Source organism: Corvus brachyrhynchos, unplaced genomic scaffold (assembly GCF_000691975.1).
Source record: "Corvus brachyrhynchos isolate BGI_N302 unplaced genomic scaffold, ASM69197v1 scaffold26, whole genome shotgun sequence".
Lineage (NCBI taxonomy): Eukaryota > Metazoa > Chordata > Aves > Passeriformes > Corvidae > Corvus > Corvus brachyrhynchos.
The window spans coordinates 396,662-422,724 of NW_008239324.1; the positions used below are offsets into that span (position 1 = coordinate 396,662).

At 48.3% G+C, this 26,063-nt stretch overlaps 1 long non-coding RNA gene across 1 annotated transcript; it reads right to left on the minus strand.

Moving 5' to 3' along the window:
• Positions 1 to 13,728: 13,728 nt before the first annotated feature.
• Positions 13,729 to 18,132, minus strand: LOC108448310. Its single transcript, XR_001864155.1, has 3 exons — positions 17,855 to 18,132; positions 17,563 to 17,715; positions 13,729 to 17,419 (listed from the first exon to the last, which is right to left on the minus strand). It is a non-coding gene; the product is annotated as an uncharacterized LOC108448310 (long non-coding RNA).
• Between the last annotated feature and the right edge of the window lie 7,931 nt (positions 18,133 to 26,063).

The following is a 26,063-nucleotide window of genomic DNA, read 5'->3' on the forward strand; positions in this document are numbered from 1 at the left end:
CAGCAGGAACAAGTGTCCTTTGATTTTTTCTGGACAACTTCCAAAATGTTTTGGTAAGATTCTGTTTCTATTTCATTTCCAGGTTTTATAGCATTGCAGATAATAGAAAGTTAAATAAACTCGACTCATTCCTTTACTCTGCACTTCTTTGTGGCTCCCATTTCCATGAAAATCAAGGCAAAAAACACACTTGTAGGGTCAGAGTCTCGTTTCATATCAAATTTGCTCACAGCTAATTGAATTGCAGGGAATGTCTGAGAATTCTGCAAAAGGAATTTCTGGACAGAGTTACCTGAGCATGTCTTGAGTGAAGTTTCCAGTGGTTGTAAAACCCAGCACATGTGCTCAGAAGATTATTTACCCTTTCCTGCTTGCTTTTCTTAAGATCCCAAACACACAAGGAAGGCAGCTTGAGGCAATTTTTGCAAGCTCTTCACTGGTGAAAATTTAAAAATAATAACGGCATGTGCCAGTTGGTTGGACTGAATTCCCTTGTGATACTCAATCCATAGAAAGAAACTCTTGGTAAAATGACCTGGTGCAAATTTGTTTAGATCTTGCACACTTAAACCACAGCCAGCCAGGTTAGGCTGTGATTCCTTATGGCACAGCTGCAACAGCAAGATATTAATAAAAGCCTTAATAGTTAGAATAATAATAATTCTCAGCAAACCACGTGATACTGGAATATTGGAACACACAATGTGAAAATGCAGTTGTGTTCCTGCGAAAAATCCATAGGCACACATATGGTTTCATAATATATCCTAGATTGCAAAGAACAAATGGAATTTAGGAATGATTTGGTTTACAGTTCCCTTAAGTAACATTATCTTGTTAAAGACATTAACCTCAGGCCTTTACTGTTATATATTTGCTTTTATTGTTTTCATCCTGGGGAGCAACCTGTAGGAGAGACACTCAACAGGAAAAGAAGGTTCAGAGGGCATCAAAACATTGATTTTCAAGATGGCTGAACAGCTGTCTTGGGAGCACTGTGCAATTATGAAAAACAGACATCTCTCCTCAGCCTCCCTTATTATTAAAGATCTTCCCACCCCTTCCCAGCACTAATAACTGGGGGAGGATTTACCTTGGCATCGTTGATTTTCCTCCACAGGCTGTGCTACTCCCACTAAATAGACTTTAACAGGATGAAATAAATTCTCTGGTGAGCTGCATCCAGCTAAATGCTGGCAGAAAGAGTGAAAATGGGTCAAACAGCCCCTCCCCTAAAGATTTCCCCCCAACTGTAGTGATCGATGTGGGATTTGTTCTTTCTAGTCACCCTCGGGGCTTCCATCCCACATTTTTTTGCTGTGGGTTTCTGGGTTAAATATACTCAAATCTCCCAATAAACTTTAGGAACAACATTTCCATTTAAGTTGCTGGACAAGTCCATTTAAAAAACCCTCCGCACGTGCTCTCCAGGATTGCTCCCATTCCTTGAAACAGGTGTTCCTCCTTCTCCCTGCTGAAGGCAAAAGGAGCTTTTTAAATGCCTTTGGCAACCCTTCCTTCGGCTGTCCAGGGACAAATCATCTCCCATGATGGGCTGTGTTGTTTCCAGAGCATTTTCCACAGCTTCTCACCTGCTTTAAATGAGCTGAGGCTGGGGAAATCTCCGTGGTGCCAATTGCATCATCCCCTCAGGCTCAGCTTTGCAGATGCTCTGAGCTGAGAGGTTTTAAACTGGGCTCGACTCAGTGTCCCCACAAGTGCAAATCCCTGCTGGCTCCTCAATCCTCTCCCCTGAGTGCCTTGAGCAAGGTGCAGCACCACACTCAGAGGTGGGGAGAGTTTGTGTCTCACAGGAGGATAAAGGAGCTCTTCATGGAGCCCTCCTCCCACAGGAAAAACCAGGAAAACAGAGGTGATGCTGAAATAGATGAAACCATGAGAATGGGATAATATGGGGAAAACCCAGCTGCTCCCAAGGGAAGGACAAACCCAAACCAATGCAAAACACATTCTTTCTTCGAGTTCCATTGCTCAAAGAGCACTCCAAGTTCCATGATTGCTTTCCCTAATAAAATTGCTTCCTCTGGAAAGTCCTCATTACACAGCTGCCCCAGACTCAGTGACTTTCAAGGTTTCCAAGCTGGGGCAGCTTTTTTGTGTAGTCTCAGCTTCAAAGGTCATTTTGGGTTTGTGATGCTTTTTTGGTATTTTTTTATTTTCCATTTGCAGTTGTCTCTTCTCAGTTAAGGCAAAGACTCCGTCCAGTGACATCCCTCCAGGAGGTCACAGCACACAGTTCACAGGAACAAGCAAGGCTCTTCAAATCTCTACCAGCTCTCATTTCAGGCTCCTTGCAAACTCGAGCACCAACCTCTTTAATCAGTTACAGATGAAGGGTTATTTCTTTCCCATGACCACAAGAGATAGAGACTGATAAAAAATAAATTTAAAAAAAGCCCACATGGCTGAAACTGTCGGTTCTGGAAGAGAAAGAAGCAGCTGAGATGTCCTGTCAAGTGGTGTTGCTGTTCCTGCCTCTGCTGGATGAGTGTTTGGGGCTCTTTGCTGTTCCCCAAGGATGTAATTAGGATGCAGCGTCGTGGGTCTCCATTCCTGGAGTTTCCTGGAGGCCAGCAGCTGTCCGAGGGCTTTTCCTTTTGTCTTTTGAACAGGTTGAGAATTGGGAGTTTGCAGCTTTTCCTTACTGTCTCAACAATTTGCTGCAGAGAGAAAATGAAAAAATCCAGTGGTAACCGATGAGGGGGAAAAGAAATCAATATTTATTCTGCATTAATTCTGAACGAAGATGCATTCCCTAAGACAGAGAGGAATAATTGCGTCGTCAGATGCCAGCGCTGTGTTTAAAAGATCCATCCACAGTATTTAACCACGTGCTGCCTTTTAAAAACATGGAATTGTGGTTTTGTCAATGCTATTTTCACCTTACAATGGAATCCGAAGATCCAGGAATGCTGCATTTGAATGTCTGAAGTCATCAAAATCCCTTTTCCCCCCTTTATTCAGCATGCTCTGATGACTTTTTTCCAGCCTGCTCAGAATGAAACTGTAGGATTGTGTTGTTGGATGCTGACGGGTGGAAAATTGGTTGTTTAAATTCCAGGAAATATCTGATTTTTCAACTCCAACGGGTTTGTAATTAAGGAAGAATCCAGCTGTCAGCCAGGGGAGGAATTATGAAATGTTAAAATCGCTGGGGGCGATGGAGAACAATTAACATTCTCAGCCATCGGGTCGTGGCTGTGGTCTCCAAGTGCTGGGTCTGTACCTTGCGCACGCTTGTGGCCCGTTGCACTGAGGGCTCCTGTGGGATTTGGACATGACCAGAGAACATTTTATTACTTCAGCTCTTCTGGGGTCAGGAAAAAGTCATGGAGTGCTGGAGTTTCTTCTCCTTGAAATCCACAATCGAAGGTTCAGAGCCAAGTGAGTCAGGTGATGAGTTTCAGCCCAGCTCCGTTGGCTTTGGTGGCTTCAGTGGGAAGTGCAGCCACTGAGGACCTGACACAGCGGCCTTGGTGGGAGTGGGATTGTGGAAAAGCAGTTCAAGATCTAACATCAGCTCAGGCAAAGCAGAGTGTTGTGGTCCAAAGGCTCAGGAACCAGAGCCAAGCTGGGCTCTTGCTGCTGTTGTGCTGGGAGGAGGAGTTGGAGGAGGAAGGTGGAGGCAGCGAGACAGAGCCATGAGGTTGTGGTGGCGTTGGCATGAACAAAACAGCTGTCACCGCTTGTCTGGAGCTGGCCCAGCCTTGGGCTTGTGCACAGCTTCTGGTGGGACCATCTGGGCAAGGGCAGATCCTCTGCTGTGAGTGCTTGAGTTCGGGTTACAGAGCCTGGTTCTGTGCTCAGCCCATGAAAACCGGGAAAGACACGGAACCGAAAAAACAACCTACCGAGCAGGAATCTGTAAGAGGCAGTTTGGGGAGATGTTATCTTATTCTGGACTGTGATTGTTGCTGTTTCTTCAGTCTGTACATCCAGCTTGGATTTCTAACAGCCCAGCAATCAACCTGAGCGTATTGACACATGTGGAACTGTGGTTTATTTAAATCTGTCTTTGCATTTGTCCAGTTCTGTGTTATATATAATTCTCTGGCACTCCTGTGTTGTGCCCACATGCCTCGAGCGGGAAGCCAGCCTTGTGAGGTACAAGTCACACTCATCTCCTGTCAGCTTTAAAAGGTACTGGCTGGAGGACAAAGTAGCTTGGAAGAAGTTTTGATGTGTGTTATAGTTGGAAACAATCGGCAGAGATAATGCTGGACTCGGGAAGTGGAGAAGAAGCAGCCAAAAGGTGACCTGGAGGGAGTGAGTTTGGAAATAGAGAGAGCACGGAGTGTTAGAAATGATGGTTGTTTCCTGGGACAGCGAGGAATCCATGGACTGGCTGGGAAAGGGGAGAAAGTCACGTGAATTCTGCTCTGCTGCTCTCGCTGCCCAAGCTGGATATGAGTTACAGGGAAGCTCAAGCCAGCAAGCTGGATCTGAGCACCCTCATCCAGATCCAAGTTTCATCTGCCTGATTGTCCTCGTGTTTATATGGGAACGCCTTAGCTGGTGTCATCACTTCTTGAGCTGTTACAAAATCAGGGGAAGTGGGATCAAATGTGGTCCAAACTGATCCACAGAGGGTCAATCCTACAACACCGGGTTAGGAACTCAAAGGTGAACCCCCAGTCATGTTCCCTCCTGCTGGTCCTGAGGTGTTGGACCCCAGGGCACCCACTCATTCCAATTGTCCCTTGAGGATCCCCCACAGGAGCACCGAACCTACAAAGGCTGTGCTGCATTCCCCTCATTGCTCTGTTCAGTTCATCCAAGTGAAAACCCCAAGACAGGATGGGATTGCTTTTCCACTCCTGTGCATGAACAACTCCAAGCCAAGCCAAGAGGCAAATTCTGGTGGCTCAGATTTGACCCTTCTAAAAAATGCAGGGTGAGCTGAGAACTTGGGCTCTAAACCTGGATGTGAGCCTTGGCTCAGATCTGCTGATACCAGTCCTATCTCTCTTTTGGGGATGACATAAATATTTAAGAGTGCTCAGCTGGGTGTTTTTGTGAGAAATATGGATAGTTTGGGATAAGAAGATGAGTCACGATTCTGAGATAGTGCCTGGCTGTTACTGGAACACTGTAAAGCAGCTATATCGAGTCTATATTAAGGAGCAAGATGAATAATTATTTAAGGATAAAAAGCCACATTTCTTCATAAAGAGAAAATGTTAAGAGCTCTGTGACTGTCTCCTTTCCAACATGAAGAGTTTCACAGGAAAGGACTGATAAAGCAACCAAAAAAAACCCAACAAAAACCCCCAAGAAACAGGAAGTATGTCCCATGTGCGGCGCCAGGAAACAAAATTCCCATTATTTGCTTATTGGATAGAGATGTTTTGGTAGAGAAGAGATAAAGGTGTGTATTGAGGAAAAGACTTTTGTGGCCAAGACTTGATGAGTATCTTGAATTGGGATTGTTTCAACCTGGAGAAGAGGTTTTGGGGTGTCCTAATTGCAGCCTTTCAGTACCTTGAGAGAGCCTGGAAAGAGACTGTTTATAGGGAATTGGAGTGACAGGACAAGAAGGAACGGCTTCCAGAGGGTAGGGTGAGATGGGATATTGGGAAGAAATTCTTCCCTGTGAGGGTGGGGAGGCCCTGGCACAGGGTGCCCAGAGCAGCTGTGGCTGCCCCTGGATCCCTGGCAGTGTCCAAGGCCAGGATGGACGGGATTTGGAGCAACCTGGGCTAGTGGAAGGTGTCTCTGCCCATGGCAGGGGGTGGGATGAGAAGAGCTTTAAAATCCCTTCCAACCCAAACCATTCCATGATTTTATGATATATTTTCTAACCTTTAACTGCTGTAATTTTCGAACCCGTAGAAGTTGTGAGTAGCAATGAATTTAATAGGATACAGAAAATGCATATGGAACAAAACCTTGGGCATTTCTTAAAGGAAGTGAATGCAGAGGCTGCTGTGGGTGAACTGGGCACCAAGTGACCACAGGTATTTGCTGCTCTGAAGGACAGCTTGACTTTAAATCCTGTTCATAATTAATCACCTGTGCCAACCTGTTCATTAGGGCAGGAGCAAACCCAACCCATCGAAACAAAGTCTGAGAATAAAACAACCTCCTCCCCCTTCCAACTGAGCAATCCTCAGCCCAGCCCGCTGGATTCCCGAGCTTGGAGCAGGATTGAAAGCAGTGAGATGACATTACACACAGCCTGTCAGCACACACTTCCAGAGGCCAGGCAGAGCAAGACAACCTTTCTCATAACAGGTGGAAAAATGTTTTGGAAGCGAAGCTTTCGGAAGAATTACAAGCGCGGAAGACGACGATTTTCTTTGCACTTTATCAGCTGTGTTTCCGATGAGTCCTGCGCTGCTGGCTCATCCTCTGGGATGGGATGTCAGATAAACAGGTAGTTTGCACTTTGATGGAGCCTTCCTCATCCCCAGCCAGGGAAAGACAAGATATAAAATACAGGAGAGCAGGTTCTGGAGTAGGTGTAAGCACGGCATCAGTGGGGCTGATTTATCCAAGCTGAGACATCCGTGCTGGAACAGAGGATACATCCCTGCCTTGCTCTTGGAGGGGTGGGAAAAGGGAAAAAGAAGCCATAATGAGGATGGAATTGTCACGGTTTTGAATAATGGCCTTGGAAATTCCTCTTCTGGCGGCTCATGGGGAAAGTCACTCCTCAGGGGAGTGGGATCCTTTTGGAATCAATCCCGCTCCAGATATTGCATGATTCCAAACCCATGGGTGGCTCGCAGGTGCTCCCTGGCACAATTCTGGTTGGCTTTGACCAAGCTTTGTGGAAAAAAATTGCAAAATAAAAGGTGGCTATGACACTGATTTAGATCCCTGAGGTCAGTAATTACCGGGGGTATGATGCAGGCTATATTGTGGGAAGATATCCATGATTAATCCAAGGAATTCACCACCACAAGACACCACTGAAGCCGGCGGAGTTCCTGATTTCAAACCCAGCCTGCAGGATTATGTGAACACGGTTGGGTTTGATTTGATTAGCTTGGGAAGAACTCAAAGCCACAGCAGCTTGGATGAAATCAAAGCTTACATGTTTTGGTGCAGGGCTGAAACCTGAGCCAAGGGCTATAGGGAAGACAGGGAAAGTTTTGACAGGTTATTCCGTAACTCCCAAACTGGGGCTCCTCCTTGGAAGTGCAATACCAGACAACAGGAAAAACTGCTCCAATCCAACTGAGGAACTCTCTAGGAACGTGCAGACCTGAACTCCTTAGCTCAGGAGGTAGAAAGCTCTTCCCTGCTCCATAACTTCCCAAGGAAAACCCAAGGATATTTGCTGATGCTTCAGCTTATCCCAGCCTCCGCCCATCAGCAGATCTGTGCCGTGCACTTCGACTTGAACTTGACCACGAGTCACCAGGAGGCTTTGATGGATGGACAGAGAGTCCTCGGGCGTCTTCTCAAGCCGGTTCCCTTCAACAGGTGTTTGCTGTGTCTGAGGTTCCTCTGTTTATAGAATCCTTGTTCCATTTGGAAGGATGAAAAATATCATTCGCTTTTATTGTAAACAGCCTTCGCTTCTCTTAAACACTGAAAGGAAAGGTTACAAGATTAGTCACAGGCTTCTCCCCCCACCCCACCAGCACCACCTTGCTCTGCTCGCACTCAGAAAATGCAGCGGGGCCAAACCTGCCCTGGTGCTGAGGCTGGAGCGTGGTGGGGATGTGGGAAAGGGGGAAAAATGCCGGGGGTCCAGCCTTGCGTGGGACACCCTGCTCTGGGAAGGGGTGTTTGCAGTGTGGGGGGTCCCTGGAGCTACCCAGTGCTGGCTATCAGTTTTCAAACAAAAGCTTGGATGAGTGTCCAGGTTTTATCTTCCGTTTGCTGCCAACAAGTCTCGTTTTGATTTCTTTTTCCTTTTTATTTTTTTCTTCTTTTCTCGTTTTTTTTTAATCCCGTTTCTTTTTCCCCTTGGCTGAAAGCTCCATCACGGAAAGCCAATCTTTTATAATGACAGAAGCAGAGCCAGGGACCTGTGTCAAAGGGCTGAGAAAGCACAACGAGGCCTGAGCGTGGTGCTTGTGTAAGGTGGGTTTGGAGAAGAGATGGAAAGGACGGCATGGGTTTGGGATGTAGAAAGCCAAGCTGGAAGCAGAACTGGGGGGCTTTGCTGGGGTCCCAGTGACCCTAAGGTGGACAGAGCACCCCCCCGACTTCCTGCAAGGGGCTGGCACATGGATGGAAGGAGTTTTCCACACCAAGGCTCATAAAACACTGGCACAGGTTGCCCAGAGAGGTGGTGGATGTCCCATTCCTGGCAAAATTCAAGGTCAGGTTGAACGGGGAGCAACCTGATCTAGCTGAAGATATCCCTGCAGGAGGGTTGGACTAGAAGAAATTAAAGGTCCTTTCCAACCCAAACTAATCTGATTTTGTGGCCATCACCACCAGGGCAGCTGGGCCCAGGGCTCAGATTCCCCCTGGGGATGTGGATAAATGAGCTCTGTGCAAAGTCCTGCAGCTCCAAAGGGGCACGAGCATCTTGACAGGGCCTCTAACATAAGGCATGTGTGTGTGAGCCATGGCATGAATCATCAGGGCCTGGAACGGAGCTTTATTTAGGATGCAGAGTCAGAGAAAATTCCACCCTTGCCCCGGGAGGAGGGGAAAGCAGGTGTTTTTTTCCATAAACTGTCCTTAGCCCTAAAGTTAATGGCCATAAATTAAACTGGGGAGGGGAATAGCAGATATTGCTCTGGGAATCCACGTGCGTGGAGGTGAAAACTGGAGGTTTTTTCCTTTTTAAATCAAAATCCAAAGAAATGTCTGTACCTTTTTCCTTTCTGGCTGACAGCTCACGCAGTTTGGAGGACTGCACCTTTCCACCCTCCTGCCTGGACTGGCTCAACCCAGCACAGGGATGGGCAGGATGCAGGAATCCCACAGCCCCTGCTCCCCTCTGGGTCCGGGTTTTGCCGCTGTATTCCTCCCTGGAGCGAGTTGCAAGGGATTTCTTGCAGTTTTTTGGCTGAAAGAAACCCCAAATATTCTTGATATCTAATTCTTCCCTTTTTTCCCTAAAATCACACAATTTCTCTCCTGTGAGAGAGGATGCACTGGGAGCCTGGCACCCAGAATCACCAGGCACATCCCACTGTTGCAGCTCCCAGAGATGGAGAGGGGAAAAGGATGTTGCTTGTGGAAGAATTCCCTTGCCCACGGCAGGAGCTTGGAATGGGAAGATGTTTATGGTCCCTTCCAACCCAACCCATTCTGTGATTCTCTGATCTTCAGCTATTCCTTTGGACCTTATTTCCAGGTGCTTTTCCAAGTAGATTTGCCTCTTTCCCGTGTGCTTCAACTCGCAGATCTTCCGAAGCAGGCAGGAGGAAAAAAAAAAACCGAAAAAAAAAGGAAAGAAAAAAGAATAAAAAAGAAAAAAAAAAAAAAAAGAAAACCAAAAGCCCTGGGGCTAAATTGAAGCCATTAGTAGCCTCGAACTGATGACAGGGCAATAAATTACTAATTAACCTTCGGGGCGAGTTCAACACCTTGGGGATACGTGTGAAAACACGGAGTAATAAGCCCTGACACAGCCAGGCAGCGGCGGCTCCCGCCGGGCCGGGACAGGCAGCGCTGCCTCGGCTTTTGCGGGAATTCTGCACGGATTAGGGCGGCCAGGGAGCAGCGCAGTGGGGGCACCGGGGCTGGGACCTCGGACCTCGCCTGGCCTCAGTCCTGAAAAAAACCCCAACCGCGTTTCTGCCTTGTTTTTGCAAAGCTGCTTCTTCCTCGGGTGTCTGGTTTAGTGCAGCCAGGCTTTAAAAAAAAATGAAAAAAAAAAAAAATAGATGGTGGTCGCATAATGCAAAGGCTTTTTTATAGCTATAAATGCAGATATATGGATATGTCACTGTGATTCCAGAAGCAGGAGAGGATCATAATTAACCCGACCTGAGCCCAGGCCCTGCAGGTTTTCTGCGGTTGTTTGAATGTTATTCTCCAGCAAGGAGGGGGAAACGTAATCCTGACCACCCATGGAGTGTGTGGAGCTCTTGGAAATGGGAACATTGTGGGGACAGGGAGCTGTGATTGCAGGGAGCTGTGGCAGGAAGAAATCCCCAGCTCTGTCCTGGGTGATGATGAAGAGACAACACACGCTCGAGGCAGTGAAGGGCAAAGCTCTTCCCACATCAGAAAAAACCCCAAAACATCCAAGCTTTCGGCTTGCTTAAAGAGGAGCCCAAACCCACCTGAATTTGCACAACCAATGCTCTAAGAGCCCCCAACTTCTCTTTTTAATTCTTTTTAATTCCCCTCCTGCTGGGGTGAGCATTTGCAAGGTTCATGCTTCAGCATCTTGCTGCTGATCAAGCAGGGGGCTGTGCCAAGAGTGTTGCATCAAGGTCTTTTCAGCTGTAATGGTGTGTGACAGTTCTCAGAGCAGATATGGCTCAGCTAATCATATTTTAATAGCCCTACCTTGTAGGAAAGGACTGGCTCAGAGTGTACTCAGTAATATTTTAATTTCTGAGCTCTGATGAGCATAATTTTGAGCAGGTATTCAGTTTCTGCGTGTTCTCAATCGTGCTCCCAGATGTTCGATGCCAACGGGCTCGAAAGAGCAACTGCACAAATATAATATTTAATACCCAATGTCAGTTTGGGTGTTCCACTCAATTTCCTGGAGAGATCTTTAAATTCATCTTATTTAGCTTGAATACCCAATCAGTTCCATACTCCAGCTCTGTAATTCTGCACAACTGAGTTCTCTAATTTCTGGGATGGAAATGTAGAGCAGATGTAAAAGGGGAGAGGAGGGAAGGGGGGATGTTCCTGGGCTTTCTGCAGTGCTGGTTATCAGTGCTGGTGGGATCAGAGAGGGAAAAGCCTGTCAGGATTTGCAACAAATGCAGCCCCAGATGCTTTGGACACTAAATGAGGGTTTGGAGAGGAGTTTGGACAACCAAGATGTCCCTAACTCTGAGAAATCACCCTGCTGGGGTGACCAGTTCATGGTGGGATTAAATGGTCCGATCCCATTAAGCGAGCCTGAGCTATCGGGGAGGTGGAAAGGGCACTGAGATTGCAGGGTGCTGCTGCTGAAGGTGAATTTATGGCTTTCTGGGCAGTGGGATGGGGCAGGGAAGGAGCTGTGATCCTCTGGGGTATCTCTGAGGCAGCAGGAACTCATTTCTTGCTGATTGCCTTGGTGCAGCACAGGATGTTCCTCTGCCAGCCTGTGGCCACCAGTTGTCTCTTCACCTACGAGTGACCTCTTTGGTCAGCTGAAACACCTCCAACCTCTGTCCATACTGCCCTGGCGTTATCCTGGGGTTATTTGTGCACTGGGCATCAGCAACAACAGGAGAAAGCCCCTTTCCATGCTCTGATTCCCATCTCCTGCTCACTGCTGACCCCACACAAACACCCAGCTCTGCTCCCGAGAATGCCTGCGTCAAACCCAACCCAGTTCCCTGCCAAGCCAGTCCAATGGTTCAAAACTGGAGCTGGGAGAATCCCAAGGGAGTGGGAACAGAGAGGCCACTGGCCTGGCAGAAGGCAGGGGAGCATAACCCCTGCAGCAGCCTCAAAAATGCTCCCAGGCGTGGAAATTCAGCAGCTGCCACTCTCAGTGTTATCCATCACTGTGCCCTTTGAACACAGCGCAGTTATTTGACCTTTTTTCCCTGCTTTAAAAAGAAATACAATAAAAATGCAATTCTGGCTGCTGCTCCTCGAGCACAACTGACCAAGCACCATATATAGTATCAACGAGGGACAGCCATGGACTTCCTTCCATCTTCTTAAGCAATTCCCCTTCCTACAGCTCTCTCCAAGCTGCATTAATCACGGGCTTCTTCAGAGTAAACGGGATTCATCTTCCCCCTCGCCTTTTCCCTGGTGTTCTGCAGCAAACCCTGGATGCGTGTGGGATCCTGTGCATCTCCCAGCCTCGCTGGGGATGGGATGCAGAGGAAACAGGAGCTATTTCCATCAACTCGAGCCTCACAGCGTTTCCTGCTCCTCCAGGCAGATCAGTCCCAGGTGGTCAGAGCCCCCTGAACACTCAGGTCAAAAATCCTCACTTTCTCTGAGCTTCCTTGCCAAGACTAAAAACATTTTTGCTGAGAGACCTATCCTAACTCTTCAGTTTAAAGACCTCAGCAGCCTCAAAAGCTGCATCCTGGGCTTTGGGTATTTGCTCTGGAATAGCTCAGAAGGCGCTTCAGAATCTAAATAGGTGAATGCCTGTTTCTACCTGTTGGCATCTTTATTTGCCCAGGAGTTTCTCCCTTTTCTTCTTCCCAAATGCCTTTGCCAAAGGACTCCTTGGAGATGTGCTCAGTGTTAAGCAGACAAGTGTAATGTCATGCATGTATTCATAAGACATAAAAAGCCCCCAAATCCCGTGTTTTATCTGAGCTAATCACAGTTTTTCTCTCACTCAGACAATGTAGATCCTTCATGTCCTTGCAAAGAAAAAAAAAATTCCTTAAAATGCTTTTTTTTCCTCATCTTTCTTTTTATTTTAATGGGAAAGTCTCTCCAGTTTCGCCACATAAAAGTCGATTTCCCTTCATCTGTAGCAGTGCTGATTGCAAAGCCTGGGAGATCTTTAATTAAATTGCTTGGGCTTCGTGTATTTCTTTCAGAGAAAACCATCAAAATAGCATTTGTGTCTCGTTACAGCTCCAACAGCAACATTATCATCTTTGCCTTCTTGTATTACTTATTTTCATCAAAAATTTACCAGCTCCTGGGCAAAGATCCCTCACTTTGGAGAAAAGAGTGGGACTCACTCCGTCTTCCAGGGAAGCTGGGAGTGACAGAATTTCTGGGGAGATTAACCCCACCAAAACTGTCCATGCCCTCTGGCTGTGCCACTGTAAGGAGCCATCCAGCTCCCGGGGCAAGGACCTCTTCCTAAAGACAGAATTGACCTTGGAGAAACACCAGAAATGATGGAAAGGGATGAGGAAAAGTCACCTCCCACCCGTGGTGGCCTGGGACACTTTGTGGGCGATGTGCTAAGGGCAGACATGCTCTGAATTATTCTCCTTAAGTTGGAGTCGGGATATTCACCTGCTTTTTTTCCTGGTGAAGATGCAGCTGAGGTCCCTTCACTTCCCTGAGGTTCAGGGAAGGTGTGGTGGGAGAGGACCAGGGATGGATCACAGTCTGGTCTCCCAGCTCTGGGCCTTCAGGACATGAATTATCAAAGCTTCAGGACACTCTAAAGCCACCTTGGTCACTTGTCCATGGTCCCTGCTGGACTCATCCGTGGTGGCCTCAAAAGCCACCCTCACAGATGATGCCTGAGGGTGGGAAGGGGGACACAAGGGACACATCCCTTTTCCCCCTGCTGCTTCCACTCCCTGAGGCTGGGGCACTGCTTGCCCCTGGCACTTGTCCCCTGGTGTTGTGTCCCCGACGCCACAGGACGTCCCCGTGCCCTGGCAAGTGCCATGTGGGCACAGTCAGTCTCAGGCCATTTATTTTTACTCCTCGGAGTAAACACCCTGCTGAATTTGTCACTGTGATTTAGGAGGTGCCAGATTTTTCTGGTGGAGATTTTTTTTAATTTTTTTTTTTGGTTTAATTTTCCTGCTCGACACCTTCCACTCCATCTCTGGAATGTCACTTCAGCTTTCACCAAGGATTTCCCCAGGCCTGGAATACTCAAAGTCTGAGCTCTGTGTCTCCAGCCTTCCCCAGGTGCTTTCTCAGACAAAGAAGAAGACAACAAAATTATCCTTCTCTTTTACCCAGGACCCATTTTATGTGCTGAAAATAGAAATATCATTTTAAACGAGCTGCTCAGAGAGACACAATCACCCAAATACAGACAAAATCACTTAAATATTTTGAAACTGGCAATTTCACATATTTTAATTACAGACTGCAGTGATATTCTGCTGAAAGCAATTACATTGTAGCTCTTCCCACACACACACAGGGAAGTCCTGGGAGTTGTGCTCCTCTACAACTTAAGCATTTAAGGCATCATGGATGTTTTTATTTTTAAAAATCCATTTTTTCCAGTGTTTTGCAACAAAGCAAGAGGTTCATTGTTCTGGACATGGCCTTATTGAATATTTGTGGGGTAATTGAGGTAGGTGAAGGTGGGTGTGTTGATTCCTGAAGCAGAAACACACGAGAACAACTTTTTCCCCCCACTTTTTGAATGGCCTCTTGTTTTTTGCTGGGAAAATGGCCCTGCCCTGCTTCGTCAGGACTTTTTAAACTTGCCACGGCCAGCAAAGATACTTCTGTTTAAAATCAGAAGTATCTTTGGAGGGAGCTCCCCTCCAAAGCTCCAAATGAATGATATCTGTTTCCCTGGCTTGGACTGGCCAACGAGCAGGGCTTGCTCAAATGTGGTCGAGACACTCAGATCCAGTTCATGCTACCGATACCCCTTGCTCTCCCCTCAAAATTAACCCAGATGAATGGGGCCTTTTGTCATGAGGAAAGAAACGGGCAGGAATCACAATAATCTCTTTCTAGCCAGGCTTCTGTAGCGTGGGGTGAGGCAAGGGCTCGGCCCGGTGCTGGAGAAGAAGGAAAACAGCAATTTCTCCGCGGTTTCCGTGGCGTGTTGGAAGCTGAAGGCGATCTTCTCGCACACGGCTCCGAGCACCTCGGGCTGGTCACTCCCCTTGACTCCGTTCCAGCCCTTCAATGCCGTGGGACTGGGGACCATGAATCACATCCTTCACATCGCCTGGTAGCCCTCAGGTGATGGGAGGTGGCAAAACATCTCCTGGCTTGTGAGGTTTTCACGCACGCTTCCCAAGGCCAAGCCTTTGCTCTGGGTGAGAAGTTACACTTCTTTCCTGTTATTCTAAAACTAAGTACTTTGCACATTTGGGAAATATTATTAAGTAATAGTCTGAGTGACGGGCTGTGGTCGGAGTTAATTTCTTCCAGTTCTCCAAGTGTCTAATTACACTTTCTTCAGTGCTAAGAGGACGGATTGTGTCGAGTGTGCAAAGACCTCTTGTTTAAACTTAAAACAAAACACACAAAAAGAGAAAACCCTCGGTTCATCGGTGAAAGTCGGGACTAGGGGCATAACCCAAAAGTCTTCTGACAACTGTTCATGGTTCTGTACATCTTCCCCCAGGCACCCTCGGAAGAACAAAACCCACCGGGCAGATGGCACCAGGTAAATCCAATCTCCCTTTAATACAGTTCTAGTATTTCCCAGCTTAAAGCTGAGACTGGCTTTAACTTAGACCCAGGTGAAGACCTTGTTAGGCAAACATAGACAGCCCCATTTTTAAGGAGTTATTCTCCACTTCCTTGCACTCCCTGTGGAGGGGAGGCCATGCCCAGATATCCATCCCCAGTCCAGGCTGCTGCAAAGTGGAGTGGGCTCTGGAAAGGGCCTTGGGCTGATGTGTCTCGTGCCAGAGCTGGGGCAGGACAGGAGAACATCCATGGAATCTCCAGCACATCGGTGATTTGGTCAGACCCCATGACTGTGCTGTGTTTAGAGAGAGTTTGAGCTCGGTTCATGGAAGACCAACAGAGCTTTCACATGGAAACACCTCTCAGGAGAAGGACAAACTGTTTGGAGGAAATTTCCACCTCTTTGCCTTGTGGCCAATTTAGACGACCAAACACATCCTGCAGATGATTTTTCTGGTGGTGATTTCAAATTCCTTGGGGTGGGGGGTGGCAGGGGAAAGAGAAGAGGGGCAGAGCCACAGGAGGGGCTGTGAGAAAAGCCAGGGACACATCACCCTTCAGTACCAAGGACACGCTCTAGGAAGGCACCGCCAGCTTGGTCGTGCTCACCAACCACCACATCAACCTTAATTTGGGCTGATCACAAGTTTTTTGTCAGTCCTTGACTTTGGCCATGCTCAAAATAAGGATTTCATGGTTATCAGATGCTTTTTGGTCCCTGTGTTCTCTGATTTCTCAGAGGGATGGACACATCCAGTTTGGATGGTGGCTCTCAGGATCAGACGTGGAATCCTTCGAGACCGGGCGAGCTCAGGTTGTGATTTATTTTTCTTTCCTGGGGTTTGTGACCGAATCAGACGGGAGAGAGGAAGTGAAGGTTTGTTCTTTCTAAAGATTTATTTCGTTACATCTGCAACAAGTCAAGAGGAGAACGGGGTAGAAAGGCTTTTGGTTTTGGGCCTGGAACAAAGCTCGGGACTTGAGATAAACAAATGGGGGGAAGGAATTATCAAAGAGAGAGCTGGCCACAGTCTTTGCTATGAGTTGTTTGTAACAAGCTGAGAAACTTTGGGAACTTAAACCAAACTGAAAGTGCATGGGGGCAAAAGGAGAAGCAGATGATTGAGGTACCTCGAGCAAGAAAATGGGGATACTTGACATGGAAAACATCCCAAACTTTGGATTAGAGGACCCAGCAGCTTCTCAGGTCTGTGGTTGCCCTCTCGTTGATTTGATAGCCGTGGGTAAGCTCTGTTGGCTCATCCATGAGTGAGGTGGTGATGCTTTCTTAGTTTTTACATCTCTGAGACAAAACACAGGCACTGCTGTGGGCAGGGAAGGATTGTGACCCCGTGAGCTTCACCTGCCGGGTGTGATGTGTGGCTGCACCCCCAGCCAGGAGCTGCAGCCACACACAGGATTTTTCTCAGAGTTGGCTGAAAATATCCAGTAATTTTGATTTCCTATTTACAATCCCAAGTAATTAAAAAGAAATACTGCAGAACAACAGTGTCACCCCATCCAAGTTTCCACTTTGGTAAGTAGGTGTTAGTAAGTCCTACCTGGTGTTCAGGAGGGTGTAGGAGCTGAATTACTCTGTGTAGGTCAGTGGAGGCGGTGAAAAACAACAACAGTTCTGAGAGACACAGCGTTTGTTAAAAGAAAAAAAATTATTTCTCTGTAGGGAAGGAAAAAAGGGAAAAAAATGTTTAAAGTTTCATTTCCATGGTGTTAAAATAACAACAGCAAAAGCCAGCCAAAGGAATTAAACGCATGTTAAGGAAATTTAAAAGAGTTACTCTGAAACGAATGCCAGCTTGCTTTGCTGAGCTCCTGAGTCACCAAAATCCCACAGAGCACCTCCTAAAAAGCTTAGGCTCTCCACAGATCCTTAGGATCACAGTGTCTCCCTCAGGAATTTGGTGCCCTGGGCTCTGGGAAGGAGAGATAACCCCTCCAGAAGGTCCCACCACAGGTCTGCCAACACTTCCCCTTTACCTGTGCTGAGTGCTCTTTATCTCCCTGATACTCTATCAGCCTGGCCAGGGCAAGGCTCCCAGATAGTCAAGTGGCTCAATTAGCAGTAATTAGCGCAGTGAGAAACCCGCTCTGGGCTGGGATGGAGCAGGTCCATGTCTTCTGGTCCCTCCAGAGGAGCTGTGGGGTTGGGTGGCCATTGGCCCGGTAACTAGGATGGTTTTTGTGCTGTTGGTTCCTTTTTCCTGCTGGGCTTGATGGGGCTGGGCAAAGCCTAAAAATGGGAAAATGGTGGAGATGATTCAATCTGGGCACGGAGAGGCCATGGGAGGCTCCCACCTCCACACGGGTGCATTGCAGAGCCATCGGGCTTCCTAAAACTGGTCTTACAAGGGATAGTCCATGACCATAAAGTACCTTGGTAGGGGCTGCAGCTCCTCACTGGGATGGGGGTTTCTCAGTTTGATGGGGACTATGAAGAACTGGAAGATGTGAGTGTCTCTGTTCCAGAGATAACAGGGATCTTCTACAGCAACAAACCCCTCGGGATGCCCCAGCCATCAGCACATCCTACAGGAGGAGAGGGAAAACCTCAGTCAAGAGGTTCAGGATATTTCCTGCACACCAGACCACCTTGCATGGCTCCTCTCTCACTTTCCCCAATTTTTTGCTTCGGATTTGGTTTTGCCTGCACTTTCTAAGCACTCACCCTCGAGGTGAGGGTGGTCCTGTCTCCAGTCCCAGCGATGTCCCCGCTCCCCCTGCAGACACACGGTTAAACCCCTGTGCAAACACCTCCAAACCAAGGGTTGGCCGTGACAGTCCTCGGTGCTGCTGGCCAGAAACCTGTAAAGCAGAAGGGAAATGGTTTTGGTGGCAGAACTACAAATGCTCCGTAAAGCACAGCTTGTTTCGGGGCTTTTTATGTGGTTCTGTGCTGACTTTTGGTCCCCTAATTCACAGCAGAAGCGGAGAAGAGCGAGGCAGAGATTGAGCATGAATCCCCTGCACTGGGTTAATGGGAACAATCACAGAAGTTTCTTCTTTTTCTGCTGCCAAGCTGTGATATGAAATCATTCTCTGGGTTCCTGTTTCCATGGGAACAATTAGTTTCATGCCGTTTTGGTCTTACACATCAATGAAGTGATTAACTAAATGAAGGCAAACACTTCATAAACGTATTGTCTCACGCAATAATCGAGTAGCTACCAAGTGCCACAGCTAAATCCACTTAAAACGCAGTGAAACCAACCCCACAAAACGCTCCGGAGCGTGCGAATATTTATTGATCTGATACAGCACATCACCCGTGGGCCAAAAATACCGAAAATTCCAACCTTGGGTGTTTAGGTGTTGCTGGCTTTTGAGCCGAACCGCGTTTTCTCAAAGGGTCTGATCACCTTGAGCCATCTCCAGGAGAGGCTTTGGGGACCTGTTGGGTGATGCTGATGGGTTTCAGCTGCCCGGAGCTGCCCGGCAGCCGCCGGCCCATCCTGCGGGCCAAGGCCAGCCCAGGGCAGGGGACGTGCGGGACCTCGTAGCCCCGCGGTGCGTGCGCTCCCAGGGCCGTGCCTGGTCCCCGGCCTTCCTCCAAGGACTCCACATATTTTCTCCTTCAAACAAAATATACAAAGAGTCCACACGGCACGGAGAGGAATTCAGGGCTCTGCCCGCTCCCTCCCCGGCACATCTGGGAGCCTTTCCCTCGCAGAGCTGAGCAGCTGCACGGGAGAGAGGGAGGGAGGGAAGGAGGGAGGGAGACTCTTGTGCTCTGCCATGGAGCAAAGCGAGGGCTGAAATGGGGATGGAATCCAGGGATGCTGCCGTGGGTGGCTCAAGTGGGACAGGGACAGGATGGCAGGGAGGGGCAGCTGGGCTGGGTGCTGGGCAAGAGTGATTTCCTGGGCTTCACTTCTGAAAATGAGCCACTCAAAAGGCTCAGAAGGAGTGGGAGTAACTTACTCTAATGAGTTGTTAAGGAAGAATTTACCATGCACCCCTAGATTTTGGACCCTGAATTCTTACTTCACTGGGCAGTGGATCAGATCCTTTCTTGATACCAGCCCTCAGAGAAAAGGAAATTACGTTTTCCCCTGCATTCAAGAGGGATTTATAGGCAAAAAGAAATAGTAACCTGATTTCTGTTTAGCAACTTGAGAAAAAGAATTTTTCTTGGAGCATTCCCTTTTCCCCCTTTTCATTCTCTTGCTTGGGAATGGTGTCCTACACGGTCTCTCCCTGGTCCTGATGGTCAGATCACACTCAGTGACCCCTTGCACAGCTATTTCTTGGATGAAGACACCTACTTGGCTCATCCAGCCAAACTCAACAGAGATTTCACAGAGAAACTTCACATGGAATCACTTTTTGTCCTGATCCCAAAGAACACCATTTCCACACGGGGGGGGGAATGGTTCCTCCACGTGTGCAGAGCGGCCCCTCGCTGTCCACTGCTGTCCTTTCTGTCACCCTTTCTGCTGACGAGCTGGCAGGTGCTGAATCACCTCAACACGACATGAACTGTTCTGGGATGGATGAGGGAAATACACAGAGCTGTTTCTCCACGCATTTGCTTCCATGTGACAAAGCTGTCTCTCCCTTTCTCCCATCTGCCCCACTGCCTCCTGACTTTCCTGCTTATTTATCCTTCCCTCTGGCTGCATCATGAGCTAAAAGCAGCCTTGTTGTCCTAGGAAGGAACCAGGGGTACGATGATGCCTCACAGGGCTGGCTGCCACATCCCACCCTTCCTTGATCTACCTGGACCCATTAAATCAACTAAGGAAAAAGGTGCAAAGCCACCCTCCTCCAGGACACTTGGAAGCTGGAGCTGTGTCCAGATGCAGATTCCCACCAAATCTGGACAAGGGAAGAGGCTCAAGTCTCCACTCCATGGCCAGTGTAAACATCCCCCTGGAGTCTCCGTGCAGAGTCAGCCTTGAATCTCTCCCTGCTATTCCCCACTCCCCTTTTACCACCCAACCTCCTGACCTTGCAAAAATGTGGCACTGGAGGGTCACAGTGTGGGCCTGGAGCAGATGCTGCTTCCTGGGATCAGGGATGGGTGGCCCAAGGGCTGGACAGGGCAACATTCCTGGTCTGGTTGAGATAAGGCAGCCCCACTGTGATTTACTCCAAGGAAGAGGAGCTGAGTCCTGCATGTTCCCTGGCAGATGAGGAAGGGAAAATCCTGCAGGATAAACGCCTTTCAATCTGTCAGTAATGGTTTGCCTTGGAAAAAAACTCGAATTTTGCACAGCTAAAAGCACCAGGTTGGGCTGGACCACAAGCCCAAATGCACTGGGATGCACCAGGATGTGCTGAGCTCATTTATTCCTGGTTTGCTTAACCCCGGCCCAAATCCTCCTGGGTTTGCAATCTTCTCCTGGTTGGATTTCAGTAGCAAAGGTGGGACATAGAGCAGCAGCTTTTCCCGACGAGAAAAACTCATGTGAGATGCTTAAAGGTCAGGGCTTGCTGGGGTCAGAGCTGAAAAAAAATGATTGATCTCCCTCACCTGGCTGGAAAAGAGAGAATAAATTCCCAACCCAGAGGTCCAGCATATGGAAAGATAACACAGAGTTAAATCCTTTCTCCAGGGGGAATTTCATGGATCAGTTTGGTGGGAGGATCATGTGTATGTCCCCACCAACACATCCTGCCTTTTCCTTCACCTAATCCCTCACATTTCCACCACGCTGCACACACTGGGAAAGGGCAGAGCCAGACACATCCACGTGCAATCCCTCTGGCCAGCATCCATGGAGAAAAACCTGCAGGAAAACTCTTCCAGTCCCATGCACATCCCCACTGGATCCCAAACATAACCCCGAGGCTCACAGCTGAGGAGACCTGAAGATATCGATGCATGGCCACCATGAAACCTTCAGATCTTCCCACACCTGCAGTGCTGGTCCCAGCCACCAGCCAGCCACTTTACCAGGTGGGACTGGTTCTTCCCTGCATCCCATTTGGATGGCTCCAGATCCTTGCCTGGGAAAGCATTTCCAGCATTTTTGGGATGTTACCAAGCGTTGCCAACACTGGGAACTGTTGCAAAATATGTACAAGGCAAGAGGAGTCCAGATCAGTCTGAGTTAGGACTTCACATTTGAGGTCACCCTGAGAATGTGACATCAAACACAGGATTGAATTCTTTTAATGCATACAAACATTTCACGGAGCACAACAGATGACTTTGGAATTTGACCTTTTACTCCTTTTGTTCCCATATATTTTATTACGCAACTTCTTCCCCCCAGAAGAACACCAAGTTCTCCTCCCAATTTATGAACCAAAGCAGAAGAGGTCTCTCTCTGATAAATCTGGTCCTCAGCCTGAAAGAGTTTCTTTCATCACTTCCAATGATCTCTATCCCATCTCAGAGAGGTCACTGCAATGAGTCAGGTAACAAATAGAAAACACACAATTTATGCAACAGCCTGAAATGAAGGAATCTCCCCTTGGAAAAACAATAGGGCCATTGTATTCCCCATCGGAGCAGTCGGGAAATTCTGCTCCTGCGGGGCTGTGATGAATTAAAGGCTTTTCTGCAGCTGATGCAGTTGCTGTTTGCTGCTAAGAAAAGCTGTCTGGGTGTCTGCAGCACGTTAAATCCATGAGTTCATGTTCCCAGCACCAGCAGAACTTGCAAAATAGTGCAGGGGAAGGAGGTGACCAGAGCTGAGTGACTCAGCTCCATGCTGATCTCTCCTGTTTCATGGGATATTGTTCCTCAATTACATGGTGGAGGGAATTACAGCCAAAACAGCTCCTGCTCTGCTAGCACAGCCTCCCAACCTGGCTGGATGGACACGAGGCTGCAGACAGCTCCTCTGCTGCCTGGGCTGTCCATAGTCCTGGTTGTTAGACCCTGTCCTTGGAGGTTTGCAAGGCTCAGCTGAACAAAGCCATGGCTGACCCTGTCTAGAGCTGCTGATGGACCTGCCTTGAGCAGAAATTTGGGCTGGAGCCCTCTGAGATCCCTCTGGATCATGCAGAGACCTCCTGAGTAGGCTGCAGGAGGGGGTATCAAGGCAGCAGGGCCTTCCCTTGACTATATTCCCATTTCTAGTCCGTCAGCCTGGTTTTTATTGGATGTACCCTCCTCTTTTGGCTGGAAGAGGCCACCTGGCAGCAGCTACGGGACATTTCCAGTGGGCTCTGAAAAGCTGGAGCTGTTTGAGCACCAGCAATGGCTCAAACTGCTCTGCCAGCACTTCTGCTGTGCCCCCAGCAGCAGTTCAGGCTCGCTGCGAGACTGAAGAGCTCAAATCCTGGGGCTGGAAGTGAGGAAGCGAAATGCCAAGAACAATAAGCAGAACAATGTCATGAATTTCCTCTGCTGCAGGAGAGTGACAGGGAATATTTTGATGGGCCTGAACAGTTCCGAGCATTGGTTTCACTTAAGAAATTCCAACTGGTTGTGTTTTCTTTTTCCATGTTAGCAATGACTGGAATCGTTCTCAGGGGCACGAATCCTTGGAGTGGATCCTGGGCTCCCGTCTTGCTGCTCCACGGGCTCCAAACCAGTGAAGCAGCTGGGAAAAGGGAGCTGAAACCTGGGGAACTGGCTCTGTCCTGCATCCCCTCTCCCAGAGCACACACATCCCACGTGTCATGTGGAAACTGGATGCACCTGCTGGAGGAGCTGTGTGGGGGCAGACATTATCCACCAGTTATAAATCCTGTGGCTATCAACAGCCTTCAGTAAACATTTGGACAATCCTTCCTACCTCTCACTCGTCCAAATATTTGCATCACACGGGGCTGCTGCCCGTTTCCTGACATGCTGCATAGCTAAGAATATCCTTGGATCCTAGGTCGGTTCCAGCTCGCTGTGATGGATGGACTTATTGGATGAAATAAATGGCTTGGGGAGAAAGAAAGGGGGAAAAAATCTGTCTCCTGATAATAAATCCAGGTCAGAATGGAGTGAAAGAGCTTTCAGTGGGGAATGGTGTTTTTAGGAGCTTTTAGGATCTGATCTGGAGCACCCAAGGGTTAGTAATGAACAGCCCTGAGCTCTTTTAGTGGACTCAGAACACTTTGGCTCTTGGAGGAACAGTTGAAGATGCTCCTGAAAGCTCTTCCTTCCTGCTGCGTTGGAAATGGCCTCAGACAGCTTTGGATGTAAACCAGGAACCTGCTGCATGAAGCCAGGTTTGGTGGCTCTTCCTCCAGGGCAGAGCCTCTTCCAGGTGAATCGCACCAGGAATCACCAGTTTGTAACCTGTGTGCAAAACATTTCACGCAGCAGAGTTGCCAAGCAGAAATAAATCAATTTTTTTTCTCTTAACCTAGAGAGAGAAAAAACAACCCGAACTCTCCTGTAGCAGTTAAAAGGGTTTAGCAGTTAATTGGGTTTAGCAATTAAGAGTTCTAAACACGAAATCTGTGTTTTGTGATTTAAGACCGCTGTGCTAAATAACGACTTTAGGAAGATTAAGCCTCACAACACAATAATTTCAGTCTTTTGCTAAAGAACCGATGTGGCTGGGACTTCAGGGCTGAACACACGCCATAATAAGCCAGTGGATTTTCTGATAGAGTAGTAAAGAAAATAATCAACCCTCAGCTTAACTGCAGGGTAAACACCAACCTGGGCTGGTGGAAGGTGTTGGAGCCCATGGCAGGGAGCTGGAACAAGATGAGCTTTAAGATCCCTTCCAACCCAAACCATTCCGCGAGTTTATGATAAAACTGCTCAGGGCTTAAAGTGGCTTTTCCACTGCAGCTTCAGCTCGGACTTTTCCTTTTAATCTTCTCCCCCGTCCGTAAAACCACCAAACCCACTACAAATAAGAGCAGTGAGAAAGTTGTGCCAAAAATGTGTTTTCTAATCGTGATATGGGACAAATCACATGGAGGGTTTGCTCACCCCCAGGTAATTCCCCTCCACCACCCCCCAGCGCCTCCAGCATCTCCTCTCTCCCCCCATCGTGCTCATCACTTCCTTCTGGGAAGCCCCAAAACTCCGACCCCTCCTTTGGACAGACTAAACAACATCTGCAAAGCCGCCTGTCTCCCCTGCAGCCCTCTCGGGGGAGCAGAGCCGCTCCCAGATGGCCGGGAGAGAGCCGGTGTCACCGGGCAGGGCGAGCGGCGCTCCCGGGGGGTGCCGGCGAGCGGGGATGTGGCGGAAGCATAAAGCACCTGTTGGGAGGCTATTTAGGGATTAGCCGAGTGCTGACAGACAAATTGGCAAGATTAATAAGAGCAATCAAGGCTGTGTGGGCTCGAGTTGTGAGCTGACATTAATGTGACATCACTTTCATCTGCTCTTGCCTCGCCCCGCGCGGCATCGTTGGGGCTCCCAGAGAGCAGCGCCGTCGGATGCGGGGGTGACAGCCCGGGGGTGTCCTTGAGGCTGTCCCTGAGTGTGCGGCAGGGCAGGGGACAGCCCTGTGTGTCCCGGTCCCCACGCAGGGGCTGCCCACGGGGACCCACGGGGCAGGAGCAGCGCGTTTGGGGGACCTCCCGGCCAGCCCCGGTGTCCCCCAGCGCTGGCACCTCTGCAGGGCCTACCTGGCTCTCACAGCACCGGGTCACTTTTGGGGATATTTGCTTCAAAGCCTCTCGCTCTGCTGGGTTTGGGGTTTTTTTTCTGTGCCTCCTACAGAATCGTTTAATGTCACCGAGAAAACGCAACGCTCGGCCGCTCAAAAAAAAAAAAAAAAAAAAAGAGAAATAAAATAAAAGGAAAGACGGAAAGAAAGCATCAGGGAATAAAGGTTAATTCCAGGTGCGAGGAGAGAACAAAGAAACTCCTCTGCTGTCGCTCTAAGCCCCACACTTCGAGTCTTCGCTGTCTCGGGGGAGATGGCTTGACACCCTAAAGATATTTTAAGGCAGAAAAAGCTGGTTTTAGAGCACTCCTCTGCCTCCAAAACCCAGGGGAAATTCTCCCCTGCATCTCTAGTGCAGCACAGCCACTGCGTGGGGAAAAAATCCTGTAGGGTTTTTTCATTTTCCCTTTTTTCCCTTGTCTTCTGGACACCTTCCGTGCTAAAATCTCCCTCGCCCCGAATTCCGTTCGCATCCCCTTCCAACGATTTTCTTGGTGCTTCCCTCAATAGGGGATCCTTACAGGAGTAAAACATCTGAATGTCCGAATCCTCCAGGTCTGCCGGGCTCTGCCGCATGGGCTCCTCCGCCGAGAGCTTTTGCCCACAAAAGGAAAGTGTTGAAAAGGAGCGAGATGCCAAAGCCTGAGCGCACGTTCGCTCCCAGAGCTCCTGGGGAGGAAAAATCCTCTCCCTGGGATCTAAAGTGGATCCCTCCGTGCTGGGAATTTATCGAATATGGGGGGGAAAAATCTGTAAAAATCGGATTTTTAGTTATCAGCTGTTCAAACTTTCAAATGCAGATAGGGATAGAAGCAGATGGGGGGGTCAAGAGTAATTTTGGAGAGAAGTTTCATTAAGAAAAAAAGAAAGAGACTGACCCCAAAACCAGACTCTGAAAACAAAGCCACAGGATGATGATTGCTGCTCCAACCTCCCAAAAAAATTAATTTAAAAACTCCCTATATTTTAATTTTAATGTAAATTAATTAATTTTATTTTCTTAGTCGTATTTAAAAGGACTGGAGTTATGTTACATATACAAACTTATATATCCCGTCCTAACTGGGTAAATTAACGGGGTTTTTGGAGCGAATTTCAGGTTCCTCCAATCTCCACCGGCAAAGACAAACCCCTGAGCACAATATCCCAGCAGCCGGGGTTTTGGGGGGCATAATTCCATTGCCATTGGGACCCTTTGGGCGGGGTCGAGGTAGATTCAGGGAGGGCGAGATGAACTCCCCTTTTCCCTGCCCTCCCCCAGAATCCCAGGACACGTTTTTGTTGTATTATGGCTAAATTTTGGAGATTTTTTTTGTTTTCCCTGCAACCCTTCTCCATCCCCTCCTTCTA